The sequence below is a fragment of the Phaethon aethereus genome (assembly GCF_964289735.1).
Source record: "Phaethon aethereus genome assembly, chromosome: 2".
Taxonomy (NCBI): domain Eukaryota; kingdom Metazoa; phylum Chordata; class Aves; order Phaethontiformes; family Phaethontidae; genus Phaethon; species Phaethon aethereus.
This window is the reverse complement of record NC_138582.1, coordinates 90,579,331-90,595,977: the sequence shown is the minus strand read 5'-3', so window position 1 is coordinate 90,595,977 and position 16,647 is coordinate 90,579,331.

Genomic DNA, 16,647 nt, shown 5'->3' with positions numbered 1-16,647 from the left:
GCCTCTGTGAACTGCTGTAGATACTAATATCCTTCTATGCATCCTTAAATAACCGTGACTATAAAAAGCCACAGCCTAATCCTCTAGGTAATTTGCAGAAGATAGTGAAGGGCACTTCAACAGCAGCCGTATGCCAAATCATAGCACTTAGGAAATCTTTTCCCGATGTTTTTTAATAAAAAGGATGCATTCAGGTGTTTATTTTGTTTAATATAAAGCTTTAAAAACAGTGATACTGAAATGCTAAAGTTTCTGTTAAATTACTTAAATACATCCCATTGAGTTCAGAAGCAGGTTTGCAAGACACATCAAAAGTACAGTTAAAAAACAAAAAAACACCCTCTGAAAAATGGGATTCATTCCACTGCTTCACAGCATCATTTTATTTCATTTTTTGTGTTTTGTCTTTTTTATGGATCTTTGCTTGAAGCAAGCAGGAACTGTAATTAGCTAATTAAGATTCTAAGGCTCAAATATTATTGACCTTTTCTTTTTTGCAGTATTGGTTGGCAAGCATAAAAAAATTGTCTTCTCATCTACTTGAGGCTCTCCGGGGTGTGACTTCTAATTGCATTCTCAGAAATCATCACCCCTAGTAATCTGAATATAGGGCACATACCAGTTATTTCCTCCTTGCATGGTGTTTGCTGAGCTAGCAAGCTGAATGACACAGAACTGGGGAGGCTTGTGAATGAATACTAATTGCATAGGGACACATCTTTGTACTTACTCTCCCGACTGGTGTATGCAGGGGAGGAAAACTGCATTTGGTATTCCTGATACTTTGAGACGCATGCAACCTTTTCTTAAACGAACCAACCACCTCCCACCCTCTAAAGAAACACTCAAATATACATAAAAAACAAAGTAGAGACACAGACTGATGTTTTTCTCCCTGTACAGATCATCTTTGAAGAACCACTTTCATTATGACTACTTCATTTGCATTTTTTATAAGACAGTATTAAAATCAAGTGTTATATTACTGATGAAAGCTCAATGGCATACAGCTCAGACTGGTGTTTAGAGACTGCATTACCTCTGAGGCAAGCAGGCTGTTCCTACTTAAGAGAGTGCCTAACTTGTTGCAGAACCACCTGTAAATGTATAGTAAACCCATGGAGCTCAAATCATTTTCTTATCTATTCTATTGCCCCCAGGAGAGTCATTACTGCGGTATTTAGAGCTGTCACAATAGTTAATATGATCTAGGCATAGCTACTTGTTTACTCATTGATGTGATGTGACAGTTTAATAATAACCATCATAATCACGGGTATATAAGACCAGAAATATTTTTTTACTCCTATGGAGATGTTGTTTTCATCTTCTAACAAAGTCATTGTATCCAGTCCTTTAATTTATTACACTTCACTGGAGGCATTATAGGATATTTTTAGCTTTATCAGTAACTTAAAACCACACTGCTTTGTCTGTTTCCCCAAACAGGAAGAAAAAAATGGTAAAGATTTTTGTTTTTTCAGATGAAATGGGGTATTCAGTGGTAAAAAGTAAAAATGAAAATTCTCCCAAAAGGTGAAAAACAAATAAAATCAAGTATAAGGTTGTTAAAACCTAGAATAGGAATGAAAAAAATCTATAACACATAGATTCACTGTGACAAAAGCAGAACAGTTTCCAGCATACTCAAATGCACTCATTTACTGCAACATTTACTTAGCATTTTGTCTGTTTTCTATCAGGTTTTGATTAAATGGATGATTTTTAGACCCAGTCTGAAAAGACGGCACTTTGGTGGCCAAAGGACAAGGTTCCTATGGGTACAGATTTGGACAGTTTGTATGACTGATCCCAAACCTCCTCACCCCACCTGTCTTTTAATCACATACAACACTCAAGAGATGAGAAACTGTTAGACAGTCAGACAGTCCTTCATTTCTCTTTCATAGCACGGTGAAGCAAGAAACTCTCGAATGGTAACAGAGCAGACCATTGCATTTGTTAAGCTCTTAATCTTAGTGTCAACCAAAGCCTCACCAGATGAAATGAAGTTTGTCTCTTGCAGTTATGTGAACATTTGTACTGTAGAAGCTCACTTGAGATACTGCAGTTGGATCTTATGTCTATCCGTGACTGGCACATTAAAAAGCCAGAAATAAAGCCCTTGTGTGGCTACTCAGTGTGAATGAATTGACAGATCCATCCAGGAAAGAATTAAACTGAAGTCTTTAAATGAAAAGGCAATGAATTTATAACAGGATTATACAGCAGCTTGAATCAAGTTTGTACAATGCTGAGCTCAGAATTCAAAGAACAACAAGAGAGGGCACAAAGTACTGGCATTTATAATTGGCCAACCAGACTTCAGCAACACAGGAATTTTGCAACAGCAGCAGATTTCTTACATAGTGACAAAGACCGAAGAGGATTTTAGTTCCTGTGCTTCACCAGTTAGCTTTACTAAAAGACAAGTCCCCAAACTACGTCTAGTTTTTTCTGCTCCTCAGAACTTGCAGATGTTTTTAGTCAGAGTATTTTTTTTGGCTGTTCATGCGCATCAAGTCTGGCCTAAGGTTTGTGACAGTTTTAGACCAGTAGGATAAAGGCTATTAGCTGATCAATAAGCTGTAGTGTAAAGTTTTCAGAACTTTCCTAAATTAGGGGGGGTTTCATACCCAGAATGTTTACTTCCTTGTGCTTAGTCTATTTTAAAAGTGGGTTTGGGGCTTTTTTCACAATGGTAGGAATAGATTTTTAAATAGAATATTTTATATAGAACTTTGCATACAAACCATATCCCAGATGGTGCAATTACCAAGTTCACTGGGAAAATACAGCAAAGGGAGACAGAAATTAAGAAGTACAAGTTAGGAAGGAAAAAAGCACTTTCAGACAGGTTATGAAATGAGAGGTTGATGAGGCAAAAAGATACAGGAAAGCTGTCATTTCAGGTACAAGGTACACACTGCTCCAATTAAAAAAGAAAAAAGTCACATTTTATTGCACAAGCTTTCAATCAGAAGTGTTTACCCTTCATCTGTCATCTCAACGGACTATTCACATACTGTACTAGGCTATAAAATCAGCTCCCTAATGCTATAGAACATCTTACTAGAGATTAGACCTTGGGGAAGTACTCTCTTTGGTTGTTTCAAACAAATACTGCATACAAAAAGCTTTCCATTGTAATAATTAATGTAATAATTTTTGGATTTTCTATTGTAAATACATATATATTTGCAGATATATATCGATATAGACATTGAGTAACTGACCCTCTGCTTTTGGAAATGTCACTGTCACACCAGTCAAAAATGTGGTTTGGAAAATAGTAGTAGTTGCATCCCTAGAAAGTTTGCATTCATCCATAAGCATCCTGAAGAAGATCCATCTTTGACTACTTTTGAGTAGCCCTCACAGCAGGCATCTTTGACATGTCATTTCCCACAGTCTGGGATGCATCACAGGGTTCTTCTCAAACTTTATGTTCCCTACGGGCAGTTGCATTTGCTCAGGTCGTTTGAGAGGTGTTTGGAAGAAGGAGGAGGGATTGAACATCCTGGGCTTTGCAGAACAATCTCCTGTGTCCCAGGTGTCTGCTGTCCCAGAGGTAAACCTCTCCTCTTTCCTTTAAGAGCCTGGGCCACAGGCAAATCCAGAACTCCAGTGTCACCACCACCTTCTCCAAACTGACGTCCACCTTCATTAGTGCTTCCTAGACCACCCTCTCCTCCTCTAACAAGTCACATAATGGTTGTTTCATACAGCAGTTTTAGAGCACATACCCCATATTTTCCTCCACTATGAGTCCAGCTTGATCCATTTCACCATTTTATCTTCATTTGACCCCGGCCCCAAGCAACCGTGGTCTTATTCCTCATCCTTTCTTACTAGCACTTTCTTTCACAACATGCTTTTGGTCTTCAGTGGAATTCCTGGTCCGGGCAGCAGCTGCAGATCTAACTCTCTCATTACAGTAAATTGGAAGTAATCAAACCTGGTAAATGGAAACATATGCTATTATATTCTGAAAATACATGTCATTCAAAACGCTGGAATAACCTCACCACCATACAGTTTTTGGGAAGCTGAGGAGAGAGTACAGGTATTATTATATATTATTAAAGCTGTGGCCAGTTTTTCCTCTGTCCTCTCCCATACTTCCAATTTTTCAGAGAATTTGTGTTGATTTGAAAAAATGGCAATCTCAAAACCTGGGCATAGGGAGTACATAAATGTTCTGTTCTGTTCTGAGAGGAACATTCAGCCAAGGAAGTTAAGGCTGTGTTTTGAAACTATTAAATCTGTCACTTTAAACTGTACCTAGCCTCACTTTGACACTGATGAGGAAACTCCTGCTGCCTAAGTGTTTAAAGGAAATTATTCTCTTGAAGAATGTCAGACCCACTGCTTTAAATGTTGCTTCCCACTGCAGTGTTAATGAAAAGTCTGTTTGCCAGGATTATAAAAAAAAATCCATGTAATTCCTTTTCTGATGGACATATATGTCTTGAAATCTACCTGTATTTGCAGTTACCATATTAAAAATAGTAAGTGATGCTTTTCTTTCACTGACGACTGCATCAAACTTGTATGTGGTGGCACACCAGCAAATAAGCTTCAGTGAAACCAGTGGCATGTTTCTGATAATTCAGTGGCATGTTTCTGATAATTCAGTGACATGAGATTGAGCTTCAGTAATTTTATTCTGTGTCAGGCCTAAATGTTTAACAATTTTCACAGCAGTCAATCAAGCCTGTTTCTTTTTAGCTTGTTCTTTCTTTCTCTCTCTCTGGTGTAAATTGGGAACAGTCCTTTCTGAATTCAGAGGAGTTATAATAGTCTAAGGAGAGAATAAGACCACTTTTGTGCTAGCTTTGCTCTCTGACAACTGCCTTAAAATAAGCAAGTAAAGAATCAAAAAAAAACCCCAAAAACCCTCAACAATACTGACAGGGTATGATGGAGGCAGCCAAACTACTGAAAGTCAGAAATGCTGCCAGTCAGTGTGATGACAACTGTGAATATTTTTTTTTTCTTTGGCCTGATATATGGTCATTTTATCATGACTTCAGGTTACAGTTCTTGTCTAACATTATACAGTAGCCAGAGGTATTCACATGCCTGTTCTATATCCCCTTCACATACATAATTCTCACCAAGTTATTTGGGGAATTATTTTTTAGAATTTTGGTGGATTATGACTACTAATTTTGAAAAACAACGACTTGGCACTCATATTTTTGCAAATAAGTTAGTATTATGAGATAACATTAAACTTTCCTCATAATTTTTGGTATGGTGTCTCCTTGTTTATTTTTTATTGTACCATGGGCGCTTTTTCTTCGTGTGCATGGCAGACATGTAATGTATTTTGCCATTTTGTGATAGGGAAATGGAATAGGTGACCTTTCAGGGTACCTTTTTTTCATGCTTCCCTATTCAAAACAAAGGGAGCTTCTCAGTATATGCAATACACTTGCATGCTGTCTTCACTGTGTCTGCATTAAGATGAGGTACTACAGATAAAACAAGAATTTAAGAAGAAATTCATAAATATATGTACTGCAAATCTTTGTGGAAAAAATTGTGAATGTTGCAATATGTAGGTGTTACTCGTGTAACATAGCTGAATTTTAACTGGCTTCATTTCTCCTCTTCAAAAGTAGATATATGGGATCTTCAATTACATCTTTTAAATTTTCTAATTTATTTTCTAATTTGACAGTGCAAGTGCTTTAATTCTTTAATTAAAGTATATTTTTTATTAGATTTTATTGGCTTGTAAGACATTTTTCATTGTTAATCTCAGTTAAATGGATTTATTAAATGCTCCTTTGGAGAATATTCATACTCTCCAGGTTCTGCTCTTCCTCAGTGCATTAGAAATTGAGTTGGTCATTTAAATTACCTAGTGTACTGAAAAGAAAGAACGTTTCCAGAAAACTGATGGAGTGCATAAGCCACTTGCCTATGAAGTTTAGTCTTCTTTTTGTTACAACAGTGTCTCTTTTTGTACTATAAAAAGATAGTATGGTAAAAATGTCATGATGTATCTGATTCTGATATACTACTTAGGTATATGTAACTGGAACTTGATCCTCTTTTAACTGAAATCTGCTCTATTTTGTCAATCTTCTGTGCTGCTGCAGGCAAAGGAAGGAACATAAAGATAACCCCTCCATGTTGCTTTTTAAATTCCTGACTTTTCTCTAGGTTTTAAACTTCAATGTGAAATCTGCAGCACAACATCTTTTCAGCAAAAAGTCAGTGTCAGTTCACTATGAGGAGTAAATGAAAGTGTAATTGTTAAGTGAAAAAAAATTGCAAGTTTTTATTAGTGTGAGTGTTAGTATTCCAGAATTCCATGTCTCTCAAATCTGATTTTTTTTTTCTCTATTCTTGAAAAACTTGGAAAAGTAGCAGAAAATTCAGGACTGTCATAAAGTTTTTGACCAATTCTATTTCAATTACTATTTAGAATATCTTTTTTTTTCCAGTGATCAAAAGACTTTTGTTTTCAAACTGTATAAAATAAAGAACAAGTGATGCAAATTCCCCTGTGACTCTTGAGCTCACTGCACTCAGATTAATACTGGAATTAGAAGCACAGGAGATAAATTTTAAGTGACAGGATACAGAATCAGTATACAGGTCTGTGCTCCAGACATGTGCAAAATGGGCATATTAATCTGGGTTAGTACATGCTTCATTTTACTGAATATTTCAGTCTCTGTAGTTCAGTAATCAAACATTAAGTTTATGAATACTCAAAAAATACTGAAAACTTGAGAACTATTACCTTAATATCAGAATTTGTTAAAAAACTTTTATTACATTTTATACAAACCTGTTGCATCATCATTTTATGTCAAAGGATAATAATTAAAGTTACAAATAACTCTAGTTTAAACTCTTGAAACCAATACATCACATTAGCGTTTGTAATTAATTTCATAAAAAGTGCCATACAATGCCATTTCTTGAACTCTAATATAACCCTGCTTGGTTACCTGTTCAGATATCTCCTTCCATTTTCCATCAGTCAGGGGAAATATTCAAATATTACTTACAATAGCTAGAATAGTAGATGTTATTGTCCTGGTTTCAGCCAGGATAGAGTTAATTTTCTTCATAGAAGCTAGCATGAGGCTATGTTTTGGATTTGGGATGAGAAAATGTTGATAAGGTGCTGATGTTTTGAGTTGTTGCTAAGTACTCAAGGACAGTCCAGCTTCTCGTGCTGGCCTGCAGCGAGCAGGCTGGGGGTGCACGGGAAGCTGGGAGGGGACACAGCTGGGACAGCTGACCCAGGCTGGCCAAAGAGATATTCCATACCATATAACGTCATGCTCAGTATATAAAGCTGGGACAAAGAAGAAGGAAGGGGTGGAGGGACGTTCGGCGTTATGGCGTCTGTCTTCCCAAGAAACCATTACGTGTGACGGAGCCCTGCTTCCCTGGAGATGGCTGAACACCTGCCTGCCCGTGGGGAGTGGTGAACAAATTCCTTGCTTTGCTTTGCTTGCGTGCGCGGCTTTTGCTTTACTTATTAAACTGTCTTTATCTCAAACCATGAGTTTCCTCACTTTTACTCTTCCAATTCTCTCCCCCGTGCCACCGTGGGGGAGTGAGCGAGCGGCTGCGTGGTGCGTAGTTGCTGGCTGGGGCTAAACCGCGACAGTTATAATAGCACAGAATAAAAATGTCTTTCCAGATTACTCATTCTCTGTCCTAGCTTTAAACTGTTTTGATTTGGATCTGAGTTTGTTGTAGCTTCTGAACTTGCTTCCAGGATCCATATTTCAAAGGCAATGTGTACCAGAACCTGTACACAGGGGCAGAAATAAGTAACCCATTCATATTAAAACAAATCCGATGAAATGAATTTTATGTAGATTAATCTTGTTAGGTAAACCACCCTCAGACTGACAGATTTAGGAGTTTGTGATGGTGGTGGTGGGTGAGTGGGAAGTGTTCACAAGTATTTCAGTCAGTAAAAGCGAAGATATATTTCTGTATAATACCATTATATGTGAGACTAAAATGAATTATGGTACTAGAAAGCAAATAGTGAAAGTGGGTCATTCCGAGGTGCAACTGCTTAGCACCTTTGTTGCTCGCTTCTAAAAGCAGTAGAAATAATCAACTTTTATCTTGGTTTTATATTAGCATTTTTATGTTTAACATTAATTCCTCTGTTTTACAGAGAAGGAATAATATAATCTAGATACATTTTAAGAGACTATCTTCATCCTGTTGGCTTTTTATGTATTCTTGGTTTACAAGTAATCAGTTTATCACTGCTCTGAACAGTGAGGGTTCATGCCAGATCATCAGTGTACAAATGAGTTTAAAAGAGATGATTTCAAAACTGTCATATTGCATATTTAGTTCAGAAAAATGGCAATGGAAGCTGCAGAGAAGAGTAACAGCCCTATCACAGAGTGACCAATTGTGAAGCTGCTTTAACATTTCAAAGTAATAACATATTATGGGATTAATTTAAAATCACAGGCAAAATTTATAGGAGCTTACAGAAGCCTACATCAGATCAGACAGATAGATTTAATTTACTCTATTTATGACATATCTATATAAATTCTCCATATAAAATATTCTATCTAGCTTAGAAAAATGAATGTACTGGAGTATAGCGATATATGTCTATCTGTGGGTACAATATATTATGTGTGTACAAATAATTGCAATTTCAGATGTACTAGTCAAGACTGCTAATACAACATCCTGTCACATTAATAAGATGGTTTCAGCTAGCAGAGCTCCATTTTAAACAATTAAAAGGATGATTCCAAGACACATAGGATTTGTGCTCATGCGTTTTAGTAATCAAATGAAGACCTGAAGTTAGTAGACTAATTCCTCTTGAATTCTTTTACAGTCCAGGGGACCACTTCCATTTTGGGAATGGAAGGACCACCAGAAGTGGAAGTTAGGTGAATTGCCAGTTGGAGTTCTGTATTTCTTGAATTACTTGTAGAAGTAGATAAGGTAACTAGGGTCCTAACTTGGGTATCTTATTTAAAGTTGCTTAGAGTTCAGCTTGCAGAGCACAGCCACCAAACGCAGTTGTCTGTACAGCATTTTGTGCAAGAGTGTATAGAAGGGGCCAGCAGCTCTGCTGGAAACGACGTCGCTGGCTCCACAATGGGGTGATGTGCCATGGCCCAGCACCAACTGGAGGAACTTACCCTCTAACATCAGAGGCCATGGCTCAAATTGAGCTCCTGAGAGAAGTCTGCAGATCTGGGGCTGAAGTGGTGCCTGGGGCAGCAGGAGGTGATCCCATATGCAGGAGGTGCGTGTTGTGTCACCAAGTAATGGAGCTGAAGGGGGAAGTCAGCAGACTGCAGGAGGAAGGCAAGTGACACAAGTGGGAAACTCTCTGCTGCAGGGGATGAAAGCCCCCATCTGCTGACCTGACTGACTTGTCATCTAGGGAGGTTTGCTGCTTGCTAGGGCCTTGAATCTGGGATGTTGTAAAAAGACTGCTGAGGCTTGTCTGGCCCTCAGACTACTATGCCCTGCTACCCTTCCATGTCTGTACCAATGAAACTGCCAGGTGAGACCTGGAACACATCAAATATAACTACAGGGCACTGGGGGTGAGGGTGAAGGGCATGGGGGCCCCAGGGGTTTTCTTCTTGATCCTGGCAGTTATGGGGAAGAGCTTGAGGAAAAATGGATGGATGCTGTGGGTCAGCAGCTCTTTGCACAGCTGGTGTCAACAGCAGAGGTTTGTTTTTTATGACTGTGGAACCCTCTTCTAAGGATCAAGGACTGCCAGGAAGGACAGGATCTACCTGTTTAGGTGAGGAAGAAGCATTTCTGCTAACTGGTGGGTGTAGATGGTGAGGAGAACTTTAAATAAGGAACAGTGTAGGAGGGAGAGGATGACCTGCAGTCAAGTGAGAAAGTGGTGAACTAGGTTGATAAGCAAAGTGTGCAGTATGATGTGGAGAAGACAGGCCTCATAACCAATTAAACGGGGCTGAAGGGGCCCCAGTTCAAGTGTTGCAGGCTTTCAGAGCAAAGAAAGCCAACAGCATCCTGGGCTGCATTAAGAAGAACACTGCCAGCAAGCAAAGGGGCATGATCTGCTTAACCCTGGTGAGACACATCTGGAGTGCTGGGTCCAGGCCTGGACTTAAGTACAAGACAGGTATGGACTTTGGGAGTGAGTCCAGCGAAGGGCTGCAAAGATGATTAAAGGTCTGGAGCATCTGACAAATGATGGGAGACTAAGAAACTTGGGACTGTTCAGCCTGGAAAAGAGAAGGTTTGAGGGGATCTTACCAAAGCATACAAATACCTGATGAGGGGAGTAGGGGAAATGGAGCAAGATTCTTCTCAGTGGAGCCCAGTGACAGGAGAAGAGGCAATGGGAACAAACTAAAATACAAGAAATTCCATTTAAACATAAGAAAAAAAACTTTTTTTTTTTTTTTTTTATGGTAAGGGTGTTCAAACACTGGAACAGGTGGTCCAGAGAGGTTGTAGAGTTCCTATCCTCAGAGATGTTCAAAACCTGACAGGACATGGTCTTGAAGAACCTTTCCTAGCTGGCCCTGCTTTGAGCATGGATGTTGGACTAGATGACCTTTAGCGGTGCCTTCCAACCTCAACAGTGATTTTGTGAATGCCTGAAGCTGAACGGGATAGATTGGAGCCTCTGACAAAAAGATATTAAGAGTAAAAGGAGGCAAGAGACCACAGTATGTACTCCTTTTCACAAATTTACCAAATATCTTAAAAAATAAATAATTTGAGGGGTTTTTCCCCTCAATATATATCAATATATAAGGAAATTACAGAAACTATTCTAGATAGCACCTCCTGGAATTTTTCATTTTTAAATGAAAAAAAAAAAAAATTAAGCCGAAACCTCCTACTGAATGGTCTTCTGTTTTTATGGCCTTCTGAAGAAAACAAAGAGATGGCTCTGACATATCTAACACACAGATTTCTGACAGAAACTTGCCTAGTTTCTAGCTAATTCACGGTGGGATTCACAATTCCCACACTTCTAAATCCACAGCTACAGCACAACAACATCACATAACGTTGCACATCCCTTGTGCAAGAAACAGTAGTTTGGACTGCCTTCACAGATGAGAGGGATACAGGTTAGTAATCCTGAAACCCTGTCTTAGACCTCAAGTCCTGAACTGGGGCTTGCTATGACTACATTGAAACATCTATGGGCTGTCCTCTGGAAGAAAAGACATACAAGAAAAGTCTCAAGCAATGTTTTCCAGAGGAAATTTATCATGTTTTGTGAAATGCAGGTTTGATATAAGACTAATTAATGTTGGTTTTGCAAAAAATGACATTTTTCATAGTTTTTAAATGATAAAGACCTTTTAGTTTACCACATCTCACATAAATAACAGATTTATTTACTTATCAATTTGTATTTATCAAATAGTCTAGCTGAATAACACAGATAAATTCTACATAGTTGTGTTGTTTCTAGGTGGCTATCATTCAGTATATGACAAAAATTAAACTGTAGTCCATTCCTGCTCAAAAACATCTTAAAGAGGAGGAGAATGCAAAAAGGGCCATTGGAAAGGCTTACAGTATTCTTATGTTACGTATGTTACTATATTTTGTTGAGAAGCTTATAATGAAGCAGAGAAAAAATGGTAAGAATATGACTCTTGGACAACTAACTATAGTTTAAACTTTCTTGGAGTGAACAGTCATGTTAAGCTGTAGCAATAGTTTTGACATTTGAAGAAGAAATTAAAGAACAGAAGAAATTTAAGAAATGTGAAGAAGAAATTTAATGAACCGAGGATTTTAAGACATTAATGTACATAGAAAAACAGAAGTGTTTGGCTGTCGAAGCTAACAGAAGATCTGTTAAAAATTCTCTAATATATAGAAGATCGTGTCAGCTCTGAAGTACCGTGTTTCATTCGAGTAGAGAACTGAATTAACAAGAACTGTTACCAAACCTACACATAGAACTTTCTAACTATCTTTGAATCACTTTGTTCATACAGCTGGAGCCCAGCCTTAGGGTGGGGGAAGGCTGCAGTTTGGGCGTGGAACAGAACATACTGAGGAAGTACTCGGAAGTGGAGCAGGCACAGCTTGCACTGCAGGCTGAGCAGCAGATTGAAACCTAGCCTTGCTGATAGAGGCTTAAAAATCCCTGTTTTGTGAGGTGTAGCTAGAGGAAGAGTGAAGCAACTACCTGACAAAGAAATTACCTTGGATATATGAAACAGAACTGTGATTTAATTAAAGTTATACTTCAGGAATTAGGAATTGGATGGTATCATTTTTCTGTTTGATTGTCTATCTTCTTTTCTCCCTCCATAAAATGCTGTTAGGTAAGCTAATTGATCAGTATTTGTGAACAGACAAAATTAGCTCACCAAGTACCAGAAGGTTTAGCTTAAGTTTTTGCTCAGCTTCTGGTTCAAGCCACTGTTTTGTCAGCAGACTTTTAGTTAAAACTTAGGCTAAGTTTCTGCCAATCCAAATCTGAGAGGTGAGTAATATATCTGGATCTTCTGCAAATCGCTTAGCTCTTTGGTTCCCATTAAAACTGATGATGAATCCTGCTCCCTTTAGAACTTTTGGAACAGTGGGCACAATTGCAGAGAAATCCCATGAACAGGACCTAGTTACCTCACTTCTACCAAAATGAATGGGAGGTAAGAGTTTTTAAAAATCTCCCTGATGTTTATTTGTGTCTTTAGGCATGTAAGTGCCTAGCAAAGTTTATCTTACAGAATCTTAAAATCATTAAAAAACTCCAAAGATATACTTTTCTTCTGATAAATAACCAGCAAGCGTCTTTGAAGTAAGATGAGGAAATGTCCCCAAAAACTGAAATTATCTGTATACCCCTAAAAAGATAGACATTTATCCAATATTATGACAAGTAATAAAGAAGGGAAGAATAAGGGGAGGGAGGAGAGGAAGTGTTAATTGTAAAATTAGTAATTTTTCATTGAGGGAGTCTACCTGCAGTCTTGCCTGGATTACTGTTGAATCAAAAATTCCAAACAGGGTAAGTTTGGACCCTCTAGTATGCAAATACTCTCCTGGGGCAACTGCACTTGCACATGTTATGCCTTTTCAATGAAATGGGTAACTGGTTTAATTTAGTGAACAGGCTGATGCTTTAGGCATACTGCTCCGCTGGTTTGCACATGATTCCAGCTTTAATACTTTTCTCAAGTTTAAATTAGAATTTTGACTGCTGCTGAACTTTTGAAATTACTTTATCTGATATATAATTCCAGTAGCTCAATGCCAGTAAAAACGCTAATTATTACTTAAGTCCAAATGTAAGTTGAGTTTGTGAAATGCAATAAAGTCAGATTTTTCTAAGTATTTTTATAATGTCCTTTTGCAAATGTCATAAAATTTTAAGATACTAATAATTCTACTACTTGACAGCATTATGAATTATGAACAAAGCATATTCTCCTTTGATTCCTTTTTGAAGGGTGTTTTTAATGCAAGTAATAAGCAAAAGTTTCAAGTTCTTAAAATACAGTTTCCTTGGTCAAACTGGCTTTATTAAAAACAAGGCAAGTCGACCCTGAGCTTCCACAGAGTCATACATTCAACATAAATGAAAAAAATTAAATTGACAGAGAGACGATGAAAGTAAGAAGGGTATATGTTTTTAATTAAAGACAATTTTACTGTTGCTGTAGTTTGCAAGAAACAAGCAAAAAAGGGAATCAAAAAGCAGATGATCTAAATGTGATTCATAGTGGTTTTGTTGTTAGCTTTTTTAAAATTTGATACCAAAATAGTTTACCAAACACCTGAACTATGACAGTGATTGTATTAATGCCTTCTGATGTCTGTATTCAGCTATTTATTTCATTTAGACCTGGGCTGGATAGGGGCTCATGCTGGTGTATTTCTGTGTGCACTCTTCTGGTTTTCTCAAAAAGTAAACTAAAATGCAAAGCATTTATGCATCACAAAGAATGCTAATAATCAATGGTGAAGAGGTTGGCATTTTTCTCTCTGGTCTGAGAAAAGTGGTAACATCTGCCTCAGATCTTAGGCCAATATTGACTACATTTTAAAATAAATTTGTATTCTTTTTATTTCTATCTGAAAACCTACCTGAGTTAAATCTGTGCATTTGGCCAATTTGATTCAAGTATTCCTCATCTTCTTCCACACTAAAAAAAGCATTGTAATTGCAAGTGTTTCTAAGTTACCTGCCTTGCATTGGTAACTAATCATTCTGTCTCTTTCTGGGACTTGAGACATACTGTCAGATTCGGTGTAAAACAATGCTTTTTCTTGGGGTAAGGCACTCGGCAATCTCTTTAACCTCCCATCACACAAAAGCCTCTGGCCTTCTTTTCTCTCTCCAGTAATTTATCACCATTTTCCCCACCAACAACTTTTGGGCACTCTAGACTTTTCCTTCAATCCTGAGGTGACATGGCAGAAAGCAAGGAACAAAAACTTAGCAAAAGAAACTTTTCATCATGTACCCATTTCACTTTAATCTCTTGAGAATTAGCCAACTGACTGACCCTTCCTATCCCTCATTCAATCTTCTCAGCGTTTCATTTCAGAAAGAAGTCTGTATGTTCACTTCCCTCACTTCTACTCTGCTCTTGTGAGACCCCACCTGGAGTACTGTGTTCAGCTCTGGGGCCCCAACATAAGAATGACATGGACCTGTTGGAGAGAGTCCAGAGGAGGGCCACGAAGATGATCAAGAGGGCTGGAGCACCTCTCCTATGAAGGCAGCCTGAGAGAGTTGGGGTTGTTCGGCCTGGAGAAGGGAAGGCTCTGGGAAGACCTTGTAGCAGCCTTCTAGTACCTGAAGGAGGCCTACAAGAAAGCTTGTAGGGAGAGGGACATTCTAGAAGGGCAGGTAGTGATAGGACAAGGTGTAATGGCTTCAACCTGAAAGAGGGTAAATTTAGATTAGATGTAAGGAAGAAATTCTGCACTCTGAGGGTGGTAAGGCACTGGCACAGGTTGCCCAGAGAAGCTGTGGATGCCCCTTCCCTGGAAGTGTTCAAGGCCAGGTTGTATGGGGCGTTGGGCAACCCGGTCTAGCTGAAGGTGTTCTTGCCTATGGAAGGAGGGTTGGAACTAGATGTTCTTTAAGGTCCCTTCCAACCCAAACTATTCTGTGATTCTATGATACAGCCTTCTGCTATACCACCCAGCAACCCAAGCCATGAATCAAAGCTCTGTTGCACACGGTGCTGTAAAAACATATATCTAAAAGATTATTTCTAACCCCACAAAAAAGATAAGGCGACAAACAGCCAACAGACTTTTGTAGACGTTTTACTTGGTTTTGGTGCTTTGTAGGAGCACATCTTTTGTACTTTGGAGACAATAAATTAAACCTTTTACTTGAAATGGGGCCCAAAAAGATATTCAGGAAATAAGAATGAAAGGAAGTGATAATTAAGAAACTGTAAAAGGAGTGTCCTTTTGACTGAAATAGCTTGAACTGATCACAGACAAAAAAAACAGACTACTTTAGAAAACAGCCTGGTAACAAAATTAGACTAAAATTTTGACCTAATCTTCCCAAAGACATGCAACAAGTTGCAGATATCCATTTTTCCTTTAATATCAAAGAAGACTTATTTTAGTGATTTGATAATAAAAGCATGACTCACATAATGTTCCTCATATTCACTCCAAGGTTTCCACCTGAAGAAGCAATGATACCTTTAATGTTTTGCATGTTAACATGTAAAACTTGGGTAAGACGTTAAGAAAGAAATCATCAATTTGTGGTTTTCGGAACTCAGCATTAAGAATCCTTTCTTTCTGTTAAATCTGTAATATTGTATTTTATTTTGTGTTTCTATTGTGTGGTCATTTGTTGTATTATATAATTAATATTTTCAGAAACCTTTGAAAGTATTTCTTTGGAGAACTTGGCTTCTTTGGATAAATTCCTTGAGCTCCTGATACGCAATTCATGTCAATAAATCAGCAATGTGCTGCTTCTATATGATGACAACTGTCTTTCCTTTCAAGTGCTATGTTCTAATCTTCTCCCTGACATGGATGATTTGAGTCTCTCCCTGTTATTTTTGGGGGCTTTGAAGAAGGAGAAACATCCACAGGCTGGGTTTGTAGTCAAGAGAAACTGCTGAGGCACTAGATCGGTTGACATTTTCCCAGTGAATAGTGTAGAAGGGTTTATCAACAATAAGCGTGCAATGTAAATCTGTATTGTTTATATTTAAATATGTATTAATCATGAAGTTCAAAATGGACAGTTTAGGACAAAATGAAGTTCCCAGCGTGATACACGCTGATCACAGTCTGTCACAGCAATTAATGGCAGTCAGATGCAAAGGGTCTTAATTACTTAGTCAACTTTCAGGAGAATTCCTGAAAGAGGAAAAATTAAATCAATGCCTGGCAATAGTCAGAATAAGCTTTAACAATAAAGAGTAAATTATCTTGACATGGGTAATGTGAAGCTTAGAGGAAGATGGATTAGTAGTAAATTAGTAATTAAAAAATTTCTTTTCATATTTAAAGTGTTATTGAAGTTTTTTGTTGTTTTGATACAGAATGAGGTTGTTGACGTATCTCTTATGAAAAATTAGTCATAAATATTATAACTTTCAGTTCAAGAGTGGTATGAATTTGACTGTTAACCTTCCTTTCAGATTTACTCAT